The 15,641-nt window shown below is 37.5% G+C and overlaps 1 protein-coding gene across 2 annotated transcripts in view; it reads left to right on the top strand.

Annotated features, from left to right (window-relative positions):
* LOC135430915 (mucin-5AC) overlaps positions 1-15,641 on the top strand; it is a 101,659-nt gene that overhangs the window by 77,108 nt on the left and 8,910 nt on the right. The gene's annotated exons all lie outside the window — the stretch shown is intronic.

The following is a 15,641-nucleotide window of genomic DNA, read 5'->3' as shown; positions in this document are numbered from 1 at the left end:
GTCGAACAATGCCCCATGTAATACCCTATGTATATTACATGTATATTACTGCAAATTATAAAAACACGTATTTTTTTGATGGCCCTTCTTTGCGATTCTCATACATTTAATTAGGACTTACTGCTGAACTCAATTCGTTGTCTTAATTGGGCAGTATATTTGTTTATAGTATTAATTTAGCATGACTGAAAACTTGATAGTTGCCAGCCATAGCTTCTGACAGCAGCTCTCGATGATTATTGTTTTTACTCCCTACATAACTTAAGCACTTTCGATAGAACAGCTCTAGATGACATGCTTATATATATAGCTGCCCCTTAACCAATCTGTATTGCTCGCTCAAAGTAACTAATTGGCCGCGGGGCGGGGCGAGGTGAGATGAGTTTATTGACACGCTGGGAACGCGAGTTGAAACATAATTGAATGAACATATCAAATTTCAATCAGAGCTAAATCTTATTAAGTGCACAACTGCCAAATAGCAAAAATGAACAACAAGAAACTCTTACTCGGCAACAACAACAGCAACAACAACAACAACAACAACGACGACGACAACAACACGCCCCGCAGCTAATCAGGCTCTAATGGCGATAAATATTTCATTCTATATATTTTGGCAGAGCGCACGAGCAGCGGCCAGAGACACGCCTCGGCCACAGCCCCAGACGGTGAAGAGGAACGAATCGTCGCGGTTTTGAGCATCCTCCCAACCAAAGACAAAGACAGCGGACGGCAGCAACAATGCCAGACAAAATCTTCAATGCGATCGACAATCGTGAAGACGACCACAATGATGACGATGATCAAACACAGACCAGGCACTGGCCAGGCACAGCCAGTCAGCCAGTCAGTCAGTCAGTTAGTCAGTCAGCCAATTCGCCAGTTGGTCAGCTTAAGGCGAAGCCTCTGTCTGCCTCCTCCTCCTACTCCTCCGCCTCCACTTTGGCCGTGCCTTTTGCCATTTTTGTGTTATGAATCTTTCGGTTCTTAAACAGCTTTTGTGCAGAGCATTGGGCGGGTGCGCCGCTAAGGATGAGGATCTGAGGATGAGTCTGAGCATGAGGATGCGACTGGCTGCCATTATGAGTAATGGGAATAATGCCTGGCATTTGTTTACTTGCGGCGCTACATTGTCGGCCTCTGAGAGCCTCAGCCCAAAACTCATGACTGCGCTGCGTGTGCTCTATGGGTTTTTGGTCTTCGCAGTGCAAAGATCTGGGCATAGGCACTAAATGTGGTTGCATTGTGGTTGCAAAACAATTTTACAATGAGTCTGAGACGGTGAAACAGGGAGAGAGAAGGGGAGAGAGGGAAATTGAGGGGGAGAGTGGGGGAAGACACATGATTAGGTCTGGTAAAAAACCAAATAGGTTTTGTAACATGTTTGGTTTATAAATAGATTCAGTTTTTAAGTTAAATAATATTATAAACAAATTAGTCTAAAAACAATTTTTATAATTTTACAACAGGAAGATCGAGCTTCAAGTTTAATTATACAAATTAAATATTTATTATGTTAATAAATTATTATGATATATTTAAAAAATATTATTTTAATTATAATCGTGATAGTTTTTATCAAAATTATAAATATTTCTAATTATTTCTGATCTCAAAATGAAAGGAATCTTGTCCCTTTGTATTATAAAAAATTAATAAATTAAAGTTTTCAAATAATTTAGATAATTTGTTGGGATTTGGTGAACTTATTTTATTTATAGATACATTTGTTAAGATGTATACTTTATTCATGATTTTTGTTTTGGCTGTCTTGGTTTCTTTTAAAAGATGATAAATTTCTTTTGAATAAAATCACAAAAAATCGAAATGCTAGAACCAGCTAAATCAAACGTTATTTAACAATAACTTGCGTATCGTTGGCTACAATATTTTATAAGCTAGCAATAATTAAATAGATATCTTAACAATTATTTCTACTATTTATAGCTTATTTAGTGACATTATACTAATAATACATATTGGGCTTTTACTTGAGCAATTGAAAGATTTTGGTTAGTTTTTACTTAGCCTGGGCTAAGATCAGGCCGAGCCCCGTTGGTTTATTATCTATATAAATAAATATTGTTGTCTAACGAAAAACATTGTTGATTGTTTTGGCGACATTTTTTTACGTTTCTGCTGATATATTTGGATACATAATAATACATTTCGTAATATATTGTTTTTTGCTAATATATTTCGATATATAATATTATATATTATAGTATATGTATATATATAAAATGCTGGCTTAGGCCTTTCCAATTTATAATAAGGAACTATTATAATTATTAGTAAACAATCGTTTCTTTTAAAATTGAAACTAATATTTAAAATACGACTGACTTAAAAACTAAAGTCATTAAATTATAATTTTAATATTATAAACTCTATCGTTTATCAAAGAAATGATAATTTATATCGATTTTACAAGTTAAGTAAAGTTAAGATAAGCTTTCGAACAAAACCTAAAGCAAAGCAACAACAGTTTTCAGAGCCTGTTCAATGACAAATCCCGCATTAGCTGCATACAAAACAAACAACACGCTCTTAAGTTACGTAGTCTCTCTCTCTCTCTCTCTCTCTCTCTCTCTCTCTCTCTCTCTCAATCTCGCTCTCTTCCGTAGCAGCTTTCAAACAAGAATCTTTGGCGAGAAGAACAATTTTGTACGGTTGCAACTTTCTTTGGGGGTCGCTTTTCTTAAAAGCAACGCGCCAACACGATGGGGACCTCAGTTACTAGCCAGCACGCGACGCGTTCAGAACGAGCAGCGAACAAAGCAAAAGAAAGAAGCACAGCTTAACTTAAAAATAAGATAATAAAAAACTCTATGATCTAGTGTGCAAAGGATGAGAACGAAACAAAGCGAGTGAGAGAGAGAGAGAGAGAACTTTGAAGTGAAGTGAACTGCAGCAAAGTAAAACAAACACCGAAACGCACAACTGCGATTTTTTTGTTATTGTTTTGGTAATTCAAACAAAAAAAACATAAAAAATAAGAGTGGCCAAACGAAAAGCAAATAAAACTTAATGGCCAGCACACAAGTGGATAAACAATAACAACAACAGCACGAAGAACTGCGAAGAACTTCATAGGTATGTGAACTTTTGGGCACTCTTCGGGGGTTCTCTAGAGTTAAAGAGGAGCCACAGAGCCGACGCACTCATTAGCATGGCAATGTCGGAAAAAAACAACAACTAGCTTAAGAAAATTCTGCGCTGCGGTTTTCTTTCTTCTGCGTTTTTCCGTGTTTTTCTTTTGTTTTTGGCATGCAAAATGCTGAAATTTAATAAGTGTTTTCCGCGAGTTTTTCTCCGCTTGCGACGTGGTCGCATTTCAGCTAACAGTTTTTGCTGTCGTCTTTCCTTGTTATACCCTCGCAGAGGGTATTTTAATTATGCCGTCAAATGTGTAACGCATAGCAGCAGAAATCTGCGACCCTTCAAATTATATATTTTCTTGTTCAGTAGCAACAGCTGAGTCTCGCAGTCATGTTAATTTTCCTAGTTCTATGCTTTTAGTGCCGGGAACCTGCCGGATAGGACAGCTATATCATATAGCTGCAATTGGAATGAAAGTCTGCTGAGCTTTTTTATGTTTCAAGTTCTACCAAGCTTCTCACATAGGCATCAAATTTGATCTACATCGGAGCACTATGCCATATATTTCTGTAGGGAGCATCTGTCGAGAAATAAGCTTTTGTCTGGAAATATTTTTTTGCAAGATATCTTGTATAAATATTTTCTTCACATATCTGCAAGCTCACAAGCCATATATTTAGTAGGGTATTCAATCTTCGTAGTGCCGAAGACAACAACTCTTTCTTTTTTTGCGGTTGCGTTGCACAAACAACACACACACACACACACTTACACACAAATATAGAGGCAAAAAATTCTAGCTGCATTGTGGGGTGTGTGGTGTGGGGTGCTGGTTGTCGAGGAGGGGAGGGAGGGGCACTGAAAATTCGCTTGGCTAAAATATGCAGTCGCTGGCTCATTCGCTTGGGTTGCGGCACTTTGCGGCATTTGCCACACAACTGAACTTGGCAAAAATTCTCTGGGCAATGTTTGTGCAACGTGTTGTGGCGTGTTAACGGTATTGTTTACAATGTTAATAGAACCCGGTGCCGGGTGGCAAGTTAAATAAATAATTGAGACGCAGAACGACAGCCAAAACGATGCGCTTCGCTGCACTCAGACAACCAAGCACACACACACACACAAACACACACACAACACAAACAGTTGTAGAAAAGTCGAAGAAAACAAACGACTTAGGCAACGAACTTGGACTTGCCGAGCAGGCCCTGGCCGCTTCTGAAGTGACTAATAGCCAGAGCAAATAGTGCAGCCTAAGGAATACAACTGGGCTAGTCACACACACAAATAGCAAGGAGTTCTCACGATTTTCTGGAATTTTTAAAACCTTTACAAGAAATATATTAACTTAAGGATTTTATGATTCTTTCTTGAGATTTGTATTTTGTTGTTTGTTATAGTTAAAGACTGAGCTGTCCACATTTGGATTCAGCATTTTTGACTTCTTGTTTTATAAAAAATATACTTTTAAATTCAATTTGAATTTTTCTTCAATTGTGTCATAAAAACTTGGCACATATCTGAATTGTCGATAATATTTGTCAGAAGTTATTTATTATCAAATATATATATGTGAATCATAAAGCTACAACAGATTTGTTATCAAATCATTTCGATTTAAAAAAAAAAGATACTACCTCGCTTTTTAGATTATTTTAAAGATTTTAAAAAGTTAGTCTTTAAAGGCCAGAGGTCATAAAGGTTAAAGTTGAATACCTTGTACAAATAACTGAACTGAACTTGACTTTTAGGAAAGCAGAAGAAGTTTTCATACTTGAAAAAATTAGATTTTAAGTAAATCGAAACTAAACTTAAATAAAAAATAAAAGTCTTAGGGGAAAAATATATACATATATAATAAATAAATATATATAAATAAGTATTCAATAACGACTTATTTAAATATTTTCAAAAATTAAAAATTATTATTTCAAGCACAAGTCATATATTTCATATGCTACATTTTCCTGCAAAGTTCATAAAGTATTCAGAGTTATTTAGACTTAAAACAACATGGGATTTTATGTAGATCGAAAGTTAGACAAAACAAATTGAGCTGAAATTCAAATGAAAATTCCATTAAATATGGCTCATTTAAAGAATTAAAAGAAAACCAAAAAAAGACAACAAAAAATGGAATTTTAAGTAGATTGAAAGTTAAATACTACAAATGTAACTTAAATAAATCAAAATAAATAAAATAAATTCCAAGCAGTAGATAACATTCAAATACGATTAATTTGAATAATTATTAAAATACAAATTATAATTTCCTGCACAAGTCAATAATATCGAGATATACCCACTGTCATTCATGCAGAATCTGTGCGAGCATCCACAAAATTAAATAATAAGCTAGGTAATTAAAAAAACGTCGAACGGCTTTAGAAAAAGAAGGAAACAAAAAAAAAAAAAACAGAAGAAGAAAAAGGTCATAAGAAATTTCGTATTTATTAGAGGGAAATGCAAAGCAGAAAAGCTGAAAGCAACTGCAAACACAGCTCGCCCTCTCTCTCTCCCCCCATCTCTCGCTCTCTCTCTCTCTCTCTTTCTGTCTAATGCTAATGATGTAAACTAAGCATTTAACTGTTAAAAGTGCCGACAGCGCCATAAGAAGACGACAAAAAAACAAACTGTCTTTGGCATCAGTGGGCCACAGCAGATGAGCCAGCGGCTGCGACGACGGCGACGACGACGACGACAAAAGTTGAGCTCGCGAGTCTCCCGAGTTTTGTGTGGCCAGAGACGACTCCAAAGTTCGACGCCAGCCAGGTACGATGCGCAGACTCTCTAAGACTAATCAAAGCCGTTACAATGGACACAGAATGCGGCTAAGAAACGCACTCGGCAGCGCTTGACTTGAAAGACGTCAACAGTTGGAAGCCAAACAAAAGGGTTTCCACAAACCCGAGTGTGTGTGCGAGTGTGCGAGTGTGCGAGTGTGGAGGAGCATGTGAAAATGTAGGTTGCATTGGCAATGAGTGAAAATGTTCACGGTAATCTTTACAGAAATTACCGTTTCATTGTTGTTGCTGCTGTTGCTGCTGCTGCTGTTGGTGTTGACAAAGCGGCAACCAGTTGCTGCTGCTGCTGATGCTGCTGCTGCTGTGATTACAGCTGCCTCTTAATGATCATCATTTGATTGCTGACGCGCACTTAAAGGGTTCTTATTTTTATAGCCACAACTAGAAGAAGAAGCAGCAGCAACTAACGTGACAACATGCAATTCGCAGCAGCAACAGCAACAACAAGAAGAAGAACCGCAACAACAACCGCTTCAATAATATTTGATAATGCAAAGCGGAAGCTATAAAAATCCCAATGTGAAAGACATTTGTGTTAGTTACATAGTTGCTTGGCTTAGTTAGTCAGTTAGTTAGTTAGTAGGATCGTTACATTAGAGCGCAGAATTTGCTAATTGCCAGCAATTGACTGGCGGAACTGGGGTAGGGCAAAGACGGGCAGACCGGCAGTCGGACAGTCGGACAGCCAGGCATGCAGGAAGCAGCATCATTAATTTAATAGTAGACGGGCAACGCGCGGCACACTCGCAAAAAAGAACATCAATTTAAAATTGCTTTAACTGTAAAAGAAATTCTAAATAAAAAAAGTATTTCTTGTAACTCGAATAGAACTAAATGGAAGACTGACAAACTTCTACTGCAATTGAGAGCGTCTTATGCCTATTTCAAATATTTTATTCCTTAAGAAGTTTTATACCTGATTTAATCTTAAACTTTATCCCAATCACATTAGAATGTAGCGCTTTTTCTCGCCGTGTATCAGCTGCCGGCATGCCCAATCTTTGAGCTTGAGTGCACTAACAGAAAAAATGGGAAAAAAAAGACTGTCTCTAGGGGGCGTGGCGCAACGAAAACACTACCTCAAGGTCAACTGCAGCCAAATGGTGGGCAAAGCTCCTTTTTGGCAACCGAGCCGCCGCAGCTCAGTTGCAGCCACATCTGATATGCCTAAAAGGCCCCAAACACAAAAGCAAACCGAAACCCGAACGAAAGATATAGAAGAGTCGCACGTAATCTGATATTGCAGCAAAAAAAAAAAAACTGAAAAAACAGCAGAGTTAGTTTGCCATATGAGGCGAGGGTCTGTTGTCTTCAGTTCTTTTTTGTTTAGCTATCAAAACAGCATCAGCAACACACACACACAAAAGGAACTGGCCAAGACAACTTGGCTGGCAGTGGAGCTGGCTAAGAGAGGGGTGAGGTGGGGCGCAACTGCAGTGACTGCATGCACAGTTCCAGGCGAGTGCACAGCCAGACGCTGTGCTGTAACAGAGAGCGGAAGAGATGACAACCAGGTGCATGCAACGTGTAGATATAAATCAAGAGCTGCTGCAGCTACAGAGTAGAGAAAAGAATTATTTTTCTATATGCTGCACGGTCTGGGTCACAGGCATATAGTCTACCTGCTATCGAACTACGTCCACTAAAAAAAACTAAAAATAATATATAGTATGTGCAATCAAATTTGAGTTATATAGGCCACGAAAGATAACTAATATAGGCTACTTATATGGAAATTCCAGTATATGCTAATCTATTCCATTATCTGCTTAGCTCTTTAAGCCATATACAAAGTTGAATAAGTGAGGGTTTTGTTAAGTTCCTAGTTTTTATCCATCATTTGAAACAGAGAATACAATTCAATAAGAATCAATAAATGTTTCTATTATATAACAAAGTATGCAAACCTTTTTGCAAAGTAATTGACAGTCCTTCAAGTTTGGTGTTTAAAAAAAATTAATAATCGTATAAAACAGTTCAATTCATGTAAAAATAATCGCCAGTCTCTAAATGTGGGATATTTAAGTGAAACCCCAGACTACTGCAAAAGGGATTTCAAGTTCGAGACTCCGGCTAAGACTATTTAAGATTTTAGCTTTATAGTGTGTTAATAACTATCATTTACTAATAATGACAATATAAAAGATAGTATATACACACATGTATATATGCATAATATGGGCAATGGGCCCTGCTCTGAGGTTTCAAAAGAACATAAATTCAATTTTTTTTAAACAAAATAGAAATCTCATAACAATAATTAAGATTTTTCTAAGCAGATTCTATTAGTTACTTGAACTTAAACTATTTTGAGCTTTACAAACTGCAAGAAACTCTCTTTCCAAATAATATTAACTGGAAAGTCTGGAAAGTTCCAGACCCCATAAGTTGTTGCTACTATATAAAATGTCCATAAATATAGGAGTATTTTTTCTTGTAAGCGGGCTGCGACAACTCAGGAAGAGCTGTCAGTTATTTATCAGAACTGTCTGCGAATACCATTTACGAACTAAGGAGCTGAGCAGTCGATAATAAAATTGCCTGGCACGCAAATTTGGTTAGCCAAATGGCATTTGTCTAACGGCTCTTGGTCATGTTTACAAGTCGAGTTGACAAATGTGCCCGGAAACTACACAAGACACACACAAACACACACTCAAACACATCGCACACACATTCGCGCGAATTTGCATTAAAAAAGGGTAAATGGAGCTCAGGCTGGGAAACTTTGCGTGCATTTTGATAATGCATTGTCTCGTTGGCCAGAAGCCAGCCACAAGCCAACTGAGTTCTAATAAAAGTCGAAACAAGTTTGCCGCCAGCAGAAGAAGAGCTGTGGCAGCTACCTGAGGCAGCGATTGGGTCGTTGGCTTTGGCTACAGAGCTGGCTTGCAACTTGGCCGCAAGTCGCATCATTAAATTCACATGGCGACTAGAGGCCAAGTTTGTGCTCTAAGTCTTTTGTTTTGTGTTGGTTCGGGCATGATTTATGCTTTGCCAAATTGAAGTCTATATTAATCGGAGCTGTCAGGTTGACAATTTTATTATAATGCGAACGCGAATCACGAACTGGCCAAAGTCAAAGTCAAAACCAGCCCCAACAACAAACAACAGCAACAACAACAACAATTGGACTTAATGACCCAGTACAAAGCGACAGACAAATTTATGGCAAGAGCTGAAAATGGCCAATGAACTTAATGCTCTGGTACTTAATGTGGCTTAGAACTTGACTAGCTCTGTGAAAGGTGTGTGTTGGTCTATGCTGGTGTGTATGTGTGTGCGGGTCCAGCACTTTGTATTGAGTACCTTTCCATTGCAATCGCTTTGTCGTGCAGTTGTTCTAATTTCATTTACCTGCCGACTTTCACCTGCCCAGCTTAGGCTCAGACTTTGGCCACATGCAGGCCAGCTATCCAGCTCTCCAGCTCCCAACTATGCGCCCAGCCCTATTGACAGCTAATTAAACACAACACGTGCCAAGCACAGACAATCAGCCATTGCATAAATATTTCGACTCTCGTTCCACACTTCAACTGAACAACTGAAGCAACCGATTTGTAAATCGAACTTATCAAAGAAATTCAATTAGGTTTTATGTCAAGCGCTGACTGTGAACAAGAGCTTTTTGAAAGGAGGAAAGTTTGTGAAAAAATAATAATAATAATTTACTTAAATGCATTTATGACAGCATAGTGGGGGGCACACTTAATTTGTCATGAGTCTTGCAGCAATTGGAGAAATGCCCAAATGTCTGAGGATCAAATTGGAATGGCAAAAAAATTATGTGTTATTAATTTATTTATTTATGTGAATAATTTATCATATGTATGTATAATTGATAATATATAACATTTATTAATTATATTATATAATTTGAAAATTATTTATATAATATAATTAATAAATTTTATTTAATATAAATTATATATATAATAAATAATACAAATAAATTAATTTATGACGAATCTTACCCATTTAAAAGAAAGAACAATAAGTTATAGGAATTGTCCATTAAGAAAGTTTCAGCATAAATAACTTTCAGAATGGGCCTACGTTATTTAATGGGCTGTGCGTCGAGCTCCTAGGCAGAAGATTTTAAATTCAAGGCCACGCGATCAAGGCGAAAAATAATTAAGATCTTAGGCCACGTTTGTGTAAGCCCAGAAATAGTTTAACTAAGATCCAAATGTTTCTGAATATCGATTTATGCATGTGAAAAAAAATATATAAAATACTTTTTTAAATGTTATATTTATTAATTAATTATTATTATTTTATATTTTAATATTTGTTTACCTTTAAATAATATGATATGTCGAAGGCTGCTCTAGACTGCGCACCTAGCTATATTGCGACCTGTAAGATCTATTGTACTTCCCTTTGAGCCTGAAATTCCCATTCATAATTTTCTGCACGCATCACTTTAATTTAAATTTCTCCACTCGCAATTAGTAATTGAATCAACTTTCTTGGAATTCTTTTTTATTCCCACTAAGCGTGTTGCATTCGACTTGCATGTGAGAATTTGTGAGAATTCCATCTAGATATTTATCATCTGAAAATCCTCCATGTAAATGCTCTACTTTGTAAGGGCATGCACTGTTCGTTGTGCGTATTTTGGCTTGGCGCGGTCTTGTTCTTTTTTTCATTTACAACTTCCGCTTGGCAAAAAAATACTAAACAACTGAAACAAAAAGAAAGAAGGTAAAAAAAAAGAGCTGCAAAAAGTATTCGACGCCGATCACTGCAATCGCTGATGATGAGGTGCATAAACGACGCCCATTTATTGAGCCCTCGCGGCTTTAATAACTTGGAACGTGGAGCTGCCGCTGCCGTGTGGACTGATAATGGTAGGCACTGTCGAGGGGGCAGGGAGTGCAAGGGAGGGGCGACTGGGTACCTATGTTTGCCTGCCAACAAATGACAGGCATTTGTCTGTCCACGTAAGAGGAGAACGGGCGAGTGGAACAGGCTGTCTGTCAGGCAAGAGTCTCATCAATTGTGAGTTCGACATGAAAATTGCGCGCTGTGTAAAATGCCCGAGACTTGAACTTGTTGCTGTGTGTTTGTTTGTGTGTGTGTCCAGAATATGCTATATGTTTAGGAAGCCACACATGAAGCTAAATGTACCCACAAGCTGACGCTTCTTTTATGGTCAGGTGTGTGTTCGTAATGGTCAATCTGGCCAAAATTGTGAGCACGCGTGGGCTACAAATTCTTTTGGCACACTATAAAAGCCAACAGCAACAACAACAACTGGCACAAGTTTCACTCGGTATGAAATGGCCCAACTAGAAATTGCCATTAAAGAATAACAAGAGAATTCTCTGCTAGCCGAGTTCTCTACTTATTATTCACATGATTCGTATGCTACTCACTTCATACAGTCAATTGGATTTCGATTTCCGTTTTTCAATGCGCGCGTTCGATTTGCAAAAGTGAAAATATAGGCTCTATTATTATCTTGGCTCAGATTTACATAATCTCGGCTTCGGTCTGGGTGAAAGTTTCTGCCACAAATTATAAGCTAGAACGCGCGCAATATGCCCAGTAGCCAATTGAGGCAGATTCGAGGCCCAGATTGCAGCCCAGTTGCGCGCCTTTCACAAATCAACGTTCAGGTCCAAGTCCAGGTCCAAATACAGTGCTTAGCCCCCCCGCCCCCCCCCCCCCCCCAAAAAATAATATAGCCCAAAACCGAGACACAAAAATCTGTCAGTGGGGCGTTGCCACTGTGTCAAATAGTCCAACGAATTGTTTGCAGCAGCAGCAACAACAACAAAAGTATCTGTCAGATACAAGATACACAAGTGCTCAATAGCTAATTTATTGCCTTGAATTGATGTCGCACTTTAGAATTTATTGCTCTGCAAGTTTTTTTCTTTCTATTTTTCTTTATTTTTTTGATATCACAACTGAAGAAGCATTGTCTGTGCATTGTCTTCATTTTGTTCTGCTTCTTCTGAAGCTAAAGATTTGTGAATTGGTTTATGGCACAGCTGACAAAGCTGCAGTTAACTGGGTTGATTTCTTTAGTAGGTCCAAAGAAGCAGAGCTAAATGATGGACACAAAATTGGACAATGAATGAGACATTTTGCTAAATAAATAAAAGCTCGACTTCAATTAAGACAGCTTAGGGTCTTTATAAAAGCTTTAATGTGCTTACAAAGCTTTTTGTTGAGGAAAAGCTGGGCCTTCAAAAGCACATTAGCACATAAAAAGCTTTAATGTGATTTGAAAGCTCATATCCTGGCATATTCTACATCATCATTTAAAAGCTTCCCCGAAGCTACAATGTGCTTTAGAAGCTTTTCATTTATTTGAACCCACATTAAGTTATAATAGATAGCTATGCCTGCCTTCTGTAGCTTAGCTAAATTTCCCATTGAAGCTTTCTACAATTTTCAAATGCCTTCAAATTGCTTTCTTTCACTCTCCAAAGCGCCTTCAAGAATAACTCACTCTCAAAGCTCATTCTCAAGTCCATAATTAAAACCCATTTTGAAATCTATCTGTCCTGACTTAAATTCTCAAACTGAACACTCAATTTGGTTAACTAGGCACCCAAATCTAGCTGCCAAAATCTTAACTACATTGAAACTGGGTTGCAGAAATTGTGAGTTAAGTTCAAATTTCCTAAAATAATAAATCGAGTCGTAGTCGCTTAATTTGCCACTTTCGCCGGGTAACCAAGTCGAGACATAATCAAAATTAATTGCTTTATTAATTTGTCTAGCATTTCTCGCAGTGTAGCTTTTGACAAAAATTATGTTGTTGGGGCGTAATTGTTGGCCCCGTTATGAAGTTGCGCCGAGTTCTTGGACACACTCTCGAGTAAGACAATTGCTCCCACAGCCGCAGAAAGCAGCTTTCTTTGGCTTTGGCTTTGATTTTGGAGGGGGATTTTTGTATCTCGTATCTCGTAATAACTGTAATTTATTTATGAGCTTTATGCACACGTTCCGAATACACATTTTAATTGTAGCTACGATTCTTCACAATTCTTTTGTAATATAACTCGCCCTAAAGAGCTGTAATTAAGTTGATTGAGTTTTCCAGTAGATTTTCAGCTGCAATTTTCACGCAAATAAAGTGCCAAATTAAGTGCTCACCAGCTTTAAGCCCAGGGCCAACAGCGGCAAAGACATTCTCTTAAGGTTGCAATAGAGAGAGAGAGAGAGAGAGAGAGAGAGAGCTCTGGCAGCTTAAGAGAGAACTAAAGAGAGCGCCTTTTTTCACATCCAAATCCAACTTAGTTTGTTTGGGGGCAATTCTACCCAGTTTTCATGGCCAAGTACGCGCGGCGGGCATGCAAATAAGCGCCAAGTGAATTCAATTAACAAAACCCAAAACAGGCAAAAATAAAAGTCAACTGCAGTGATTTATTGTGTGAAACTGAAACTTCTTCTTTTTTTTTTTGTTGTTGTTTCTTTAATTTTAGCTTTAACTGGTAGCGTGAAAGTTTTAGCTTAGATCGCAGTGCGCCAGTTCAGAGGCTTGACATTAAGATAATAGCTTGATTAAAACTTGTCATGAGAACGAACCGCATCAGCCGAGTCTTTTTTTTTTATTTTCTACTATGTACGTCCACCATGCCATGAGAGCTCCAATTAAGCGCATTTCTTGATCATGTCGCACTTTCTGTCATTTTAGCTGGGCATGCCAGGCCGGTCGAGCGACTTGTAACAAACAAAATATAAATATATATATATATATATATATATATTTTTTTTAACTCGTATTTCATTTTTGTAATTTGTCTTAGGACAATAAACAAATTGCTAAGCAAGTAAAGATATGATAAAACTTAACATGATTGTTTCAGCTTTAATAAGTTCAAAGAATATATTTTAAATTTTAGTTTGTTTATTTAACCTAACTTATGACAATATGTGTAATTGTCTAAGAGATCCAGAGCCAATTTATTTTTTGATTGTGTAACCTATTTATATAGCTCACAGCACATATACTTATTTCACTTCTGACCACAAAATATATGAATGGAATTATTTATAATTATTATAATTTACAATAGCTTTGCAATTACTTTACATTATTATCTAGAATATCATTAATATCTTGAATATCTATGTAACCGGGGTAAAGATATAATTTCGCACGAAATATCTCCGCCGTTCCATATTGGTCCTTTTTAGATCTTTCGCGGAGCTATGTCGCTTCAAAACGACATAATTTCGCCATTGTCAACGGCGGATTCCTGCCTTATTTCGTCAGAAAAAAAAGCGACATAAATTCTCAGGGAAAATGTACTGGGCGGATATTATCTCGCTATGCGAGATCAAAATATCAGCACGCCATACCTATTGTCAATTATTTTTAGCTATGGCAACCCTGTCTTACTTCTTAGAAACGAGAGAAAACATTTAAAAGCCACATATCCCATTATTGTAAATTGATTTCATTCCTCTTCTTAAGGTCTTAAGGGTGACAGCCCTATTATTGTCCTTGCCAGATTTTGAAAGTTGACTAGTTTCACCGGCTCAAGAGTTAAAGCATACGTTAATTTAATATTTTCATTCGCATTACGATTCTCTTGTGTATGAAAACCCTGTTAGTCTGTTAAAAACTATCGCATATACAAAATGTATGTCTTCACGGGACTTTGATCCCTAAACTTCGTGCTCAGCGTGCCGGCGTTTAGGTTCTCAGAATTGCGCAATTGCAACTCTTTATTTAGTAACATGGGTTATTCAAGTTTTCTAATTATTTTGTTAAGGTGACAGCCCTGTTGAGTTTACAGATTTAAATTCTTGGGCATATTTGATATGAGTAAATCGAACTTCTGCCTAGAAAATTCTTGTAAAAAAAAAAATATGACAAGTCTGCAATACCCATTACCAAGCCAACACTCTGCACCCGTTCTTAAGGTATTAGGTATTGTAGATATGTGCATGGTAAATATCCACATCTAGCTAACACTAGCTTAAGGGTATTATTTTAGATATGTGCATGGTAAATATCCACAAGTCGTTAACACTAGATTCAGTTAGGGTATCCGAGTTTCCTTATGGCGAGCACACAGCATCCACGATGTTCCTTGTGTCATGTTCTGCATTTGCATGCAAGTTTGTCGAGCTCTGCTCTGCTAATCACGTTCTCAATGAAAGTGGATGCAGTGGTGCATGCGACTGACGAGTGGTGCGATTCGTGTTTTCGTTCTGGACAAGTCGAAGACGACGACGTTTTGGCTCTTTCACTGGCAATGACCGTCATTTGCTGTAGCGTTGTTTGATTTTCACGTTGGTTTATTTGTTTGTTTGTTTGGGTTTTTCGCATGCAACCGGGAAACCAAGACACGTCCGAGTGTGAGTGGTTCTTGATGCTGTGCTGATTCTGGGTACCAGTTTCTATTTTTTGTTGTTTTCTTTCTATTTCTTCTCGTATTTTTAAGCTTTTTCTCTTCTATTTTTGGTTGATTAATATTATTTATAGCCGCGGTTCATGTCTAGAATTCAGCTGCGAATTTAATTAATATGCTGTTTCCTCTGAGATAGGTAGTTTGCCATAATTATGTGCCCTATTTTCGACTCTATGTGCCAATTTGTTTTGTAAATTTATGTTTGTGTGCTTCAGTGTGTGAGGGGAAACACATGCTAAATGTAAACAAACTCATAAATTTTTCAATAATATTGCAAATGGATTAAGTGCCGGACAAGTGGAAAATGGAGCAGTGCATGAGGAATAAAGGAGGATAGCAATGAAAAGCA

The sequence above is a fragment of the Drosophila montana genome, unplaced genomic scaffold (assembly GCF_035044405.1).
Source record: "Drosophila montana isolate Dmon_TW-CO22-7 unplaced genomic scaffold, ASM3504440v1 contig_309_1, whole genome shotgun sequence".
Taxonomy (NCBI): domain Eukaryota; kingdom Metazoa; phylum Arthropoda; class Insecta; order Diptera; family Drosophilidae; genus Drosophila; species Drosophila montana.
Note: the sequence above shows the minus strand (reverse complement) of the source record. Positions and strands in the feature narration are given on the sequence as shown.